The sequence below is a fragment of the Cuculus canorus genome, chromosome 6, assembly GCF_017976375.1.
Source record: "Cuculus canorus isolate bCucCan1 chromosome 6, bCucCan1.pri, whole genome shotgun sequence".
Lineage (NCBI taxonomy): Eukaryota > Metazoa > Chordata > Aves > Cuculiformes > Cuculidae > Cuculus > Cuculus canorus.
In genome coordinates, this window is record NC_071406.1 from 498385 (window position 1) to 510973 (window position 12589).

Consider the following 12589-nt stretch of genomic DNA (forward strand, 5'->3'; position numbering starts at 1 on the left):
TTGAGAAAGGAGGTGGCTCAGACTTAGTTGGTGCCTTGGGGACAGGCAGCAGCTGGGTGCAAAGCAAAAATGTGCTAAAATAAAATAGTAGTGATTTCTGAAGTATTGCGTGGAAGGGTTTTGTACGTGTTCAGCTGCAAATTACCATCTGAGCTGATGGTGCTGTTGCTTCCCCAAAGCCGGCATGAGATGTCTGTCTATTTGAAGCGATCGTCATTGCTGTGAGACATGGTTATAGCAGCTGTACAATGTAGCGGCTGGCACTCTGCCCTTCCCCTGGCAACGCGATGGGTTCTGTTCAACAGGAGCTGCTTTAATTGGTTTCCACTCAGTGTTAGGCTTAAACTCTGCTGCTGGATATAGAAACCTGTGACATGGGTTTTATTTCTTCCTGAAAACATACACTTTTATTCCGCTTTGTGCATTCACATTCATTTTGTGTGATTGTCAGCTGAAAAACTCCTGCATTTGGCAGTGCTTTGGCAGCGAGATGGCTTCCTGCGGCCCCGGACTGCAAACTGTGTGATTGTCCAGGGGAGCTGGTGCCTTACAGAGATGAGCATTCCTTCTCTGTTAGCAGTCATTGCTTAGCACACGGCAGCGTGGCTGTCGGAAGCAGCTGAGGGAAGGCTGACCAGCAGCGCTGGCTGAGCGCACCTGATGGATGCTGAGGATGGGTTTTGCTGGCAGCACCGGGAGCCCCAGGTTTGGGTGGTGGGCACTGCCAGGGAGTGATGGGTGGAAATCACCACAGCCACCATTGTCCAACTCTGCTTTGCTAGAGTGTCCAGTTGTGCCGGAGCTATGTGCTGGGCTGGAAGCCAGGCCTCTGTCACAGTGAGGTGTGCCGTCTGCCGGGAGAGGAGGCAGAGTGGGAGAGTGCGCCTTTGGTGCTGAGCCTTCAGCTCGTTGTTCCCACTGGATAGCTGGTTAGAAACTAACCAGTAGCCACAACTTCTGTTAATTAGCTGCAAAGAGTTAAAGACCTGTTGTTGGGCAACACAGGTTTGTTGGGCCCTCTCTCCTGAAGAGGCTGGTGCTCGCCTGTACACGCTCCTCCGTGTGTCTGCAGCCCGCGTTTGTTTTTTCTCCATATCGATTTTCATGATTCACTGACCATGATCTAAGCAAAAAGCGCACTTAAGCGATACCGGAGACAGCTGTCTGTAAAGCGGGACAGTTATATCTGCTGAAACGGCGCCAGGTTTTGTTCCATTGCTTTATCAAGTAACGCACACCAGCAATATTTCTTTGTGTGGTTTCCTTTTCTAGGTCATGGGGATGTCACCTTTGTTTTGTGTAAAGCACTAGGTTGAATTCTCACTCTAAGCTTCCCTATCAGACCTGTTCCTGTTATTTTTTTCTGATAATCCTTTTTGAGGTGATTTTGGAGTGGAAAGGGCTTTGCGTGGTATGTGGGAGTCTGAGGGGCTCAGTTTTTATGTTTTGGAAGGCGTCTATGGGAAATCAAGACAGAAGCAGAGGTTTATAAAACTTCGGGAGCTGCTGTGTAGCTTTTTCCAATTCTAATCTGTCTCTCTCCTTTGCACGGCAAGCTGAAGTTCCAGATGTTGTTTTGGCTTGGAGATAGTGAATGAGGAAAAGTCAGCATTCTTAATGTCAGCAGAGTCAGACTGGCTGGTTCCATACTGACAGGAAAAAGGGGAGATAAAAACTCTGCTGATGGAACACGCGTTGCCCAAGCATCCGATAAACCAATGCTGTCTCCTTGGGAAAGGAGTTTTGGATCGGCCACGACCAGTGCTGACTGGGAGAGGAGACAGCTGAGGAGGCTGGAAGCATTAGAGTTGAACAGTGATGTGCTTGGAGAGCAGTGGGGTTCTGTGTGGGTGTGTAAGTTCCCCCTTCAGTTAGAAGTTAATTCCTAGCCCTCATTCTTCTGCCCCCAGCATGCATCTCGGTCCTGCTGGCTTCCCTGTTGTCGCCGCCGAAGAATGTTGGATGGGGACATGAGGCTGGGGTGAAGGGATGTCAGTAAAGTGGGCTGCCAGGCTCGGATGGCTTCACAGCTCTAAAGTCCATCAGTTCTGTCTTGGAGCACCAGTGTGGTTAGTGAAGCTCATTGCCCTCCAATGAACTCCACATATTGCAGGTTGCAGAGTGGTTTGGGCATGCGCACGCTGGAATCCATCTGGAGGGAAGTGAGCTGCAGGCTCTGTCTCTAGTGTGACCTGGATGCTGCATGCCGAGCCGTGGACTAGATGCTCTCTCACGGTGAATGCTTTTCTGGGCAACTTGGAGCCACCTTGGTAGTAGCAGCTTTCAGTAAAGGAACCATGTGGAATCCATGATGAACTAAGACTGCTGAGATGCTTTCTGGGTGTGTTTGTGGAGGCCAGGGAAGCAATTCTTGAGCTGGTCTGTAGGTGAAATGTATTGATCCATTAATAATCCATTTTCCATGTTCTATTCTATTGAATATGTAAATATGCTGTGTCCTGAGTCTCCTCCTGACCCGTGTCTCCTCTCACGCTTATTTCTAGCATGTCCGAGCAGTTTTATTTTTCAACGATTGCTGTAGTTCTGCTTATTTCCTCCTGCATTTTTTCCCTTCCATTGCTGAGACTGGGGAACAGCAATTTCTGCTCGGGCCTTGCATCCCATCGCCCGGCCCTTCCTGCGCGGTGCAGCTGCCCTGCAGAGTTTTGACCTCGGAGTGCGATTCCTGTAAGAATGTGCGGTTTACTTCCCCTGTGTAGTACTGCAGAGCTAACAGTTCATAGCGCCGACACTGCCTCGCCTGAGACCTGGAGGAGCCAAGCTGCTGCAGCCCTTCTGGGACCTTAAGTCTTGTCTGTTCGCTGCTTGCAATTCAGATAAATTGTCCTCGTCATGGGGTTTGCAGCTGAAAGAGGAGGGTGTTAGATGAACTCTTAGGAAGGAAGAAATGTTTTGCTGTGAGGGTGGGGAGGCCCTGGCCCAGGGTGCCCCGAGCAGTGGTGGCTGCCCCATCCCTGGAGGGGTTCAAGGCCAGGTTGGGTGGGGGGCTTGGAGCCCCTGATCCAGTGGGAGGTGTCCCTGCCCACGGCACGGGGTGGGACTGAATGGGCTTTGAGGTTCCTTTCCACCCAAACCATTCTGTGATTACAGTTTGTATAATTTATTGAAACAAGGGTTTGGATTTGTCTTGGGTGGGTGGGAAGCAGCAGAGTAAGAGAAATGTGGAGTGTGTGCAGTCTTAGCCGGTTGGACGTGTGTATTGACATAGGCAGTGATAAAACTCTTTTTGGCTCTTTTTTTCCTCCAGAGGTGGGAGTCTGTACCTGTAGCCAGCTGGCCGGCTCTGGTTGTGTAAGCCTTCTTTGATGTTCCAGAACCGCCATCCTTGGAAACCCTACAGGAGTGGGCTGTAGGAAGAGCTTCAGAATGAACGGGCTGTTGCCCATGTTTGCTGGAGGGAGATACAGAAAGATGATCTGGCGTAGGAGACTCCTGCCGACCTCCGCTCCTCTGCATTCCTCTGCCTGTCTGCCCGGAGGCAGCAGCGCGGTGTCTTGTGTGTGTGGTTCATGAGTCAGGCCAAGCCCAGGTGTTTTCGTGCCTGTTCTGGCCTATTTTCTGAGAATAATTCTGGATGCCTCAGTCCATTTTATTGTGGTTTCCTTAGTGTCTAGTCCAGCCAAAGTAAAGATGATTCCTGTCCTGCTTGGCTGTTCACAAGCAGACATGGCAGCTATTGCTTTATCACTGCAGCTGTGTTCCTGCAAACTGCGGAGCGCTCAGGATTGGATCCATGTTGGTGAGAGCTCGAGGTCTGGTTTTGTTGCTGTTTTTCTGTGAATGGAAAGTTTTACAGCATGGAAGAGTCTATTTTGTGACCAGGGGACAGGTGAAAGCTCCGATTCCTGTGAAGGGAGTTCTGGCCTTGCAGACTGATCCAGCTTTCCATTTCTTCTGAGCAGCAATAGGACATGGACACCTTTTTACACTGCCTGTTGGACCTCTTCATGAGTGTTGTCATCTGTGCTGATGGGATGATGATGATAACCATCCAGGGCACAGATTTCAGGTTCTTGTGCCTCTGGCAGTGCTCTTCACCCATTCCGTGGAAACATTTTCCATAAAAGCTTGTTTGTGGGAAGTACATGCACTGCTTTAGCTTGTGCATGCTCATCTTGGAGGAAAATGGCTTTATGCCAAATAATTCCTGACACTGGACAAACAAGTGGTGTGGTCACCTGCTCTGTCATCTTCTTCCTATCAGAGTGGTGTCCTACTCCATCTCCTCGCATCGGTGAGGAGGACTCTTGGCCCAAAGTGTGTTTGGATGCTTTTTTTTTTTTGTAATCGGATGGTGAAGGCTATTTTTGACCTGTTGTCTTCAGGTTTATTGACAGTCATGGCTGAATCCTCTCTGTCGAAATGCTGAGCCTCGGGAATTGCCACTGTGTGGGTGGTGTAAGCTCAGTGTAACCAGGAGAGAACAGCTCTGTTTCTGCGTGGTTGTTGGCAGACGCTGTCAGTCGCTCTTGGGCAGTCCTTCATTCTGAGATCCAGTGCTAGGTGTGTCTGTGAAGAGAGTTGATCTTTGACTTCACTTTGCAGATAGCGGTATGTATGAGGTCACCACGGGGATTTAGTTGTACTGGGATTGACCGTTTTGGCACCCATAGCAGCAATTAAAACGGCAGTCTGGGGAAATGCATGGAAGGGTTTTCTGAACATCTACAAGTGCGGTCAGGTTTGGCACAGCTGTGCGAGGTGGATGAATCTGAAAGCTTACAGGTAAATAGGTGAAAAGGCAATATTTATAACAGCTCTGGAAAGAAGTGTCAGAATTTTATGTATTTGGAGTAAATTTAACTTGGGGAGAGGTGAGAAGATGCCTGGTTATTAGGCTGAGGGTTGCGTAGCATGGCAGTAATGAGCGTCAGTTGTGCCTGTGAAAGTGTAGTTCCATTAAAAGGAGGGACGTGGATTTTGCCAGTGAGATCAAGATAATAAATGCAGCTAAATCAGCAACTGAGGAATGTCAGGACAGAGGATTCTGTGAAGGAAGACCTGGAGCTGGAGCTCTTTCAGCACACAGGTTTGAATGTTTGCTAGGTCAGTGTTGGTAGGTGAGGCTATTGAGGGTACGGCGCGAGCGGAGCAGGGACCTGTGGTAGAGGCTGCAGAGCCAGGTGGGAGAGGAGGATGCACAGAGGGAGTAGGAGCAAAGCAAGGGAAAAGGAGCTGGACAGTCACAGTGGAGGACGAGAACAGCAGGTAAGGCTGTGGTATGAACAAGTAACTGAGGTTTGTGTTGCTGCTGGGGGAGGAAAAGTGTCATTGAGGAGTTCTAGGGTGGAGAAGAACGTAACTGCTCTTTGCCTTGCTGGCTCCTTAAATGTGACTTAAAGTGGATTTCATCTTTGGATGGTGCCTGACCGACCAATGGTATGGTTTTAGCTTTAATGAGGTTCTGCATTGCTCTGCGGAGCAGTGGCCAATTTGCATAACATCAATGGAGGAAGGGTTGCTGGGGCTGGGAAAGCACCCAGAGAAGTCCTGGGGCTGGCACAGCTTCCCGCTCTGGCTGCTTTGAAGCGGGAAGGTGGACCACCATTGCTGTAACATAACTCTGTCTCTGGCCTGTCCGAACAGGTAAGGCCAAACGTTACAACAGTGCTGCTAAAATCCTGTGGGGGTGTAGATACTTCTCTGGAGAACCTTATTTTCTCACACAGCAAAGTGTTTTCTCCTCTGGATTGTTGATGGCATTCAGCTTTTTTGACACCAAAGTGACAATTAATGAAGGCATGGGGTGGGATGGAAGGCTACTCAGCACCATGTGCCTGTGGGGCGTTCAGAACTTCTGTCCTCAGTTTGATTTGCCCTAAAAATACTGCCTAAGTTTGTGTTTGGCTCCCTCTGTCTCAGGAGCAGTTAAACTTCGAGGCTTACGTCCCTTAACCTTTCATACTTTGTAGCAGCCCATCACTCCTGAAGAGCACTGTGCCGGTCCCGGTGTAACCTGTGAGCGATAGGCCAAGGGTTAAAGGTGGCTCTCCTGGGATTCCTCCTGCCTGCCGTGCCCCTGGCCATGGAGTGGGCACGCTGGTGGCCACTAGGCAGCACTCTGCCCTCCATCAAGGGCTGCTCTGCATCTCCCGTTCCACATCTCTCTGCCCTCTGCACTGCTGTCAGCGGAGTGGCTTCACTTTAGGGAATGGCTGTGTGTGCTGTGTCACACTGCCTTTGGATTGTTCTGCCAGTGCAACGAAATGGATTAAAACAATGATTTTTAGCTAGTTCTTATCAAAATACCGTGAGTTGCCCTCTGGTTAGGGTGTTTGTGCGGAGGGACGTGAGCAGAGTATTCCTGTGAAGGTAGCTGTAGGGATTCAGAATTTCCCAGGCAGGTGAAATCCCACTGGGATTATTGATGTGCAGGTGAGGTGGTGGTGAAGCACAGACACAGATAAGGGTGATCCTGCGGCAGTGAGGGAGCTTCCAGAGTTTGGCTCCCAGTGATCTGGCATGATAACATCAGAGGCTGAAAATAAAGCACGTTTGCACCTCTTGAGGTCTATGTGAAAACACCAAACTAGGCTGCAGTAAGAAACCGCCTGATTAATATGTTTGTAGGAGCTGGGCTATGGTTTTATCTTTCAGCAGGGCTAGTCATGATGAGAGATGGACTTTAAAGGCTGTTCACGTCATATAGTCAGACTCTAGCTTCTCATGGAAAGAAGAAACAAATGCAGGGGAAGAAGTGAGTATTAGGATCTTAGAATCGTAGAATAGTTTGGGTAGGAAGGGACCTTAAATATCATCTAATTCTAACCCTCCTGCGACGGGCGGGGACACGTCCCACTAGATCAGGCTGCCCAGGGTCTCATCCAACCTGGTCTTGAATACCTGTTTAGATTAGAGGGTGCTTAGATCTTCACTGGAAGCTCTGTGCAGCAACGGTACTGGCTTCACAGAGAGCAGTTTGGGGAGAAAAGTACTGTGTCTTGTAGGATTCAAAAGGGTTTTTGTTTTTTTTTTGCTTGCCTGTTATGCCCAAGGCCCCAGCACAAATTGAAGTCACCAGATGTTAATGGAAATGGTCTCCACCTTGTGCAGGTGCTTGGAATGGCCCTAGCTAAAGCTGTACCAAGGGCTGTCTGCAACTGGGAATTGTTTCTCCTAGGGAAATTCTTAGAAACTTCATGTGGCAGCTGTGCCATGGAGCCATTCTCATGGTGATTAGAGCTCAGTGTTTCCCTCTGGCAGGAGGTGTCTGTGTGCCTTGCCGTGGTACCTGTGCAGCAATAAAATGTATGTAGTACAGTAAAATAGCATCTTTGCTTAGATGTGAAATATGTGAGGAGCCACAGTAATTGATGTGCATAGAACAGTGTCTTGAGCTGATACCTGCGCGATGCCTCAGGTGAAGCTGCTGCCTGCTTGGCTGTTCGTCTCATGAAGCTGCTTGCAAAGTCCTAGCTGTTGATGTGCCTGTATAAACAGCACCATCTGTAGCTGGGACTTTGCACATGTAGAGTTGCAAGCGTTCAGGATGCTGACAGTGCTGGCACAGTCAGTGAACCATGCGCACCGACTTGAGGGACGTTGCTGTTTGCAGGCTCCACAGAGGAAAGCAGTTCCACGGTGCGATGTTAATCCTCCATAGCTGCCTCCTGGGGAATTTATTTACCCTGCACGGCAATAAACGATTGGGAAAGATACGTATGTGACTTTGAAGGCTCCAGGAAGCTGCAATATATATGTTTTTATTCAGATGAATTTAAAAACATTTGTGCTGGCTTCATTTGGGTAAGCCGTCCACTGCCGGGTTGCCTGAGGTGGCCATGCTGATGCAGTACTTGCACACCACCTCAGGTTCTACACTCGGCTTTCTGATGACAAGCCACTCCTCTCTGCTGCTTCCCTCAACCATGCAGAGAGGTTCTGCAGCCCACACACAGCTCGGGAGCCCACCTAGTCCCCAGATGTCCTGCATGGGGAAACCAGCATTGCTTTGGGTCTCCTCTGCGCCCCTTGTGTGTCCTGGGCCCTCGGCCACTCTGCTTGTTCTCCAGGGATCGCCCCTGTCCAGGGCACAAGGGAGAGGTGCCTTCCCCTCTGCTGAAGGAGACACTGTGTGATGCGTGCCTTCCCCATCCCACTCTGGAAGCGGCTGGTGCTGCTTCTGGTTTGCTGCTTTGCCTAGGTGAGGTTTTATCTCTCATAGAGAAGAGATTGTGTAGTACCTTGGTGTCTGTGTCCCACCCCAACCCTGACTGCACTGTATTTGTTGTGCTGTACTCTTCCTGCATTTTGTCTGTCAGCTGGAGCCTTTGGGTGACGACGTTGGCAATATATGAATCCTTACTTGCATCTGCTGGGAGAGACCAGACAGGGTTTTATTCCTATCCGTGATGCTCGTGCTTTAACTCTTCCTTTCCTTTTGAGATCCTAGGGAGCTCCTGTGCAGAGCTACAGCCTTGCGAGGAGTAACGTCCATGATAGTTTGCCTTGTGTAGGTTGTCTTTTCCTGCTGGTTTTATTCTTACTTGGTGGTGTCGAGGAGTGCAGGAGAACCAGTGTTTTCGCACGCTCTGCTCTCTGTGTTTTTATGGTCATTTGAGACATTCTGCCTTCTGAGGTGCTGATCTTTTGCACGTTTAAGTGTATTGATGCGTGCCTTGTGCACTTCCAGGGGGCCACCAAATGGAGGTGGTGGCCGCTTTCCATCTTGCTGGACTTTGGCAAAAGCTTTGGGCTTTAAGAAAGGAATAGCCCAGGCTGCCGGTTTCAGGCACCAGGAATGCCTTTGTACTTGCTGGTCTGAGGATGTTTGTGAGAGTTTCAATTTAAAAAACCCAACAAGCTGTGAATTATTGCTTTTAAATGTGGGTCTTTCCTTCTAAAGGCACAGCTGCTGACGAATTCAGCCTGCGTGAGGCTATTGTGGATGGCAGAATTGCAACCCAGTGCTGTGGATGTTTTCTTTTGATATGGATCTGGTGAGGTACGTGCAAAGTATGTACAGCCCTTGGGCTCTTGGCAGGTCGCCATGGGACCTTTCGGTGATGGTGTGGCTGCCTCATCTCCCTAGAGAAGTCTTGAATCTTCTCAGGATTTGCATTCCCAGGTCTGTATCCCATTGAGATGAAACTTGAATGTCTTCCCTAATTGGCCTCGCTCTTTTGCCTAGCTTGGTGTTTGCTCTGTGTCGGGTTGGTGGCATTGGAAGCTGCTGTGAGGGTGGTGTTCGTGTTGTCCCAGCTCCTGGCTCTCCTCTCCTCCGTGGCTTCTGCCAGCAGTGGTCTTGACAGTCTCAGCTGTGAATCCCAGCTCCCCTGCACCCCTGAGTTGCTGTCGAGCCACAAAGGAGTGGTTTGGTGGGAGAGTTTTCTTAGGTAGAAAAGGGAAAGCAATAGATAATTGCTGTGAAAATAGAAAAGAAAGTGTTGGGAATGGAGTTTTCTGAACAGGTTCCTTAAAATGTTAGGATTTATGAACACAAACCCTGAGAACTCTGTTGATTCTTGTGTCTGAATCGATCAGTTGTGCATCTGTGTTGGGCTGCGTACCCTAAGCAAGTAATCCATCTGCCATGTGATAGGTGTTACTGTTCCCCGAGGCTTCTGAGAACAGCTCACCTGATTACTCCTTTGGAGTCTGGAGTGGGGTTCCAAGTGAGTACCTGCCTGCTCCAGAGCAGAGTTCCCTTCACTGGCTGTAGCGCTTAGAGATCTCTTGGCTGCTGCTTCAAAAGCGACTTTTCCATTGTGACCAGCAGCGTGTTTCAGGGTTTGCAATTACATGCTTTTGTAGGAAGACATTAAGAACAACTGATCTTTTCCCTGTACATGGATGAAACTCACAGACACTGGATGCCATCTGTGGCTCTGATTTCGGGGGGTGTGTGTGTGTGTGTGTGCTCTGATCCCAGGGGGTGGTGTTGCGTGTGCCCTGTGCTGGGTCTGCAGTGGGAAGAGCTCTCCCCAAGGGCACACTCATAGGGAGTTGCGGCCAAAACTGGTGCAGATAGCGCGTCTAGGAAGGAAAATAAACTGTGTTGTTTGCTGGTTGCTTTCTGGTTCCTCTTTCTTTATCTGGATTCAGTGTCAGTCTTTCCCTCTGGAAGAAGCTTTGTGATTAAACAGCTAGTCAGTGGATCTCTTGTGGATCTCTAGATCTGCAGCAACTTGCCGTGGACTTTGATTGCGGAATGTTTTGTTCTTTGCGTTAGAATTTACATGTTCTGTCTCTAAACAAGTAGCACATGGAAGAGATGCTCACTGGTGTCACTGGAGCCTGAACCGAGTTGTCACATGTGCATGTCATTAATTGCTTTAAAGTCTGCTTTAAGCAGTGGAAATGGGACTCCAGACTTGGCCCCCGTTGTGTTTGCACTTTGCTGCTGGGATGACCTGGGAGTGAGCTAGCACGAAAGCCCGGCCATGGTGTTGCGTGTGGGCTTTGTTCCATCTCTTCGAGCAGGTTCGGTGGGAATGTGGGGTCCTGTAAGACCAGAGTGGGGCCCTGGAGCCATACGGTGCCAGGGCTGATGGGGGCCCTGGAAAGGAGCTTCCCGGCCCAGCGTCCCACAGCTGCGCACGAGCGGTACGCTCTCTAGGCTTATTTTTAGCTGCTGATTCAACAGGCATGCGGTGGATCCAGCAGAGCTTGAGCGAAATGGCAGCCAGCACAGGGTGGTGACACCTGTGCCGAGGCTCTGGCAGGGTTTCGACTGTCTGAACTGCGTGGTGGGTAACAGTGTGAGCTGAGGGCAGCACTTGTCTGACCTCACCTGATCTGCGCTCTTATCTTAGAGCAGGGATTAATGGCTCGACATGCTTTTAGAGTTTGATTTCTCATTTTTAATCTTTAGAGTGGATGCACTTCTCTCAGATAATTTTTGAAGGAAAATCAGTATTTAGTGAAGGTCAGAGGCTCCCTCCCAACTCCTTCCCTCTTCCCTCTGCTCCTCCAGCCCAGTAGATCCTGTGAGGTGGTGCAAGGGCTGTGCCGGCAAAAGCCTAGGAGCCACACTGAGTCTGTATAGGCGGCACAGGATTGTGATTGGTGGTGAGTACACACCAGGTGGGGTTTTTATTGGCTGTGGTAACCGTGCACAGTGCTTCTCAGCAGAAGCAGCCAAAATACTCCTTAAGACTTTGGGGAAGATGAATGTCTACGGGAGGGAGCAAAGCTTCATAGAAGCAGGGCTTAAATTCTAAGTGTTTGGGTTTGGGTTTTTTTGTTTGTTTGTTTTTGTTTTTTTTTTGTTTTTTTTTTTTTGAGGGGAGGATGCATGCTGTGAAGTCATAGAACCTCAAAGCCCATCCAGTTCCACCCTCAGCCATGGGCAGGGACACCTCCCACTGGATCAGGGGCTCCAAGCCCCATCCAACCTGGCCTGGAACCCCTCCAGGGATGGGGCAGCCCCCACTGCTCTGGGCACCCTGGGCCAGGGCCTCCCCACCTGAACAGCAATACATTTCTTCCCAAGATCTCATCTCAATCTCCCCTCTTGCAACTCAAAACCATTCCCCTCATCGTATCACTACAAGCCCTTGTGAAAAGTCCCTCCCCAGCTTTTCTGTAGCCTCTTGTGGTACTGGAAGTGCCTAAAGCCTGTTTATAGTCTGATGTTTTGGTTGCATGTGTAATAGGAAAAGCATATCTGTAAGTGGAACCACGTGGAAGAGGCTTGCCCGAACAGTCTCTTGCTGATCAGGGCTGCGTGCCCATGGTTCCACAGGCCATTCTGTAGGCACTGGGTAAGTGTTTCCTGCCCTTGAGCCCAGTCTCTGGGCCAGACCAACCTCTGTCCTGGTGCTTGCTGCTCACTGTGGTGGCTGCCCTTTGCTTCACACGCCTCTCCTGCAGCTGGAAGCAGGGAAGGCAGGATGCCAGCTGCCGTTCTGTTAGGTGCTGAATGGTGTTTGACAAAAACTGTGGTGTAATTTCAGGTGTGTCACTCAATGAAGTCATCCTCGAGCTTTGCCGCAGAGGAGCTCAGAACAGTGCTCTGGATGAGGGATAGGGAATGGCTGCTACCGCCATTTCCTATTTGATCCCTCTGGTTGGGGCTGGTTAGAATCCCCATGATTGTTGCTGAGCTCTTCTCTGCCTCACCTCATTCTGACTTTCTCCTGAAGCCCAGGTCTGGCCCAGGGATGTGAGGGCATGTGGAACTGGAGGACAGGGAGCTGATCTTTAGCCCTCTGAGTGTTACAGCTCCCCTCCTTGCAGTGGGAAGTAGTCCTGCTGGGCCAGCTCCCGTGGGAGGTTGGTTGCCTCTTCACAGGGGGAGCAGTTTGGATTTCCTTCCTCCTCTTCCATTTGAGAAATGCAGGGTAGAGACTTGTGAGTGCATATGTTTATGTGGTCTTAGGGAATTGAAATAAACTGTTTGAAGAGAACACAAACTGCTTAGTGCTTTTGATGGCGTTGCTGTTGATCTTTAATGCCTTCATCTACCCGGTGTTGTTAAATTAATTTTTTGTCTCCCATAAGGCCTGTTTTCCTTGTGCTCAGTGTCCCCGCTGTCCAAAGGTTCCTTGTGTGACCTGTCTGCCTGTTCCTGTCTGCCTCACCCCGAGCACTCCCCTTGGCCCGGCAGCCTCCAGCGCAGCCGGCT

At 49.9% G+C, this 12589-nt stretch overlaps 1 protein-coding gene across 2 annotated transcripts in view; it reads left to right on the plus strand.

Annotated features, from left to right (window-relative positions):
- Positions 1 to 12589, plus strand: part of ACVR1 (activin A receptor type 1) — a 55212-nt gene that overhangs the window by 16833 nt on the left and 25790 nt on the right. The window lies entirely within an intron of this gene.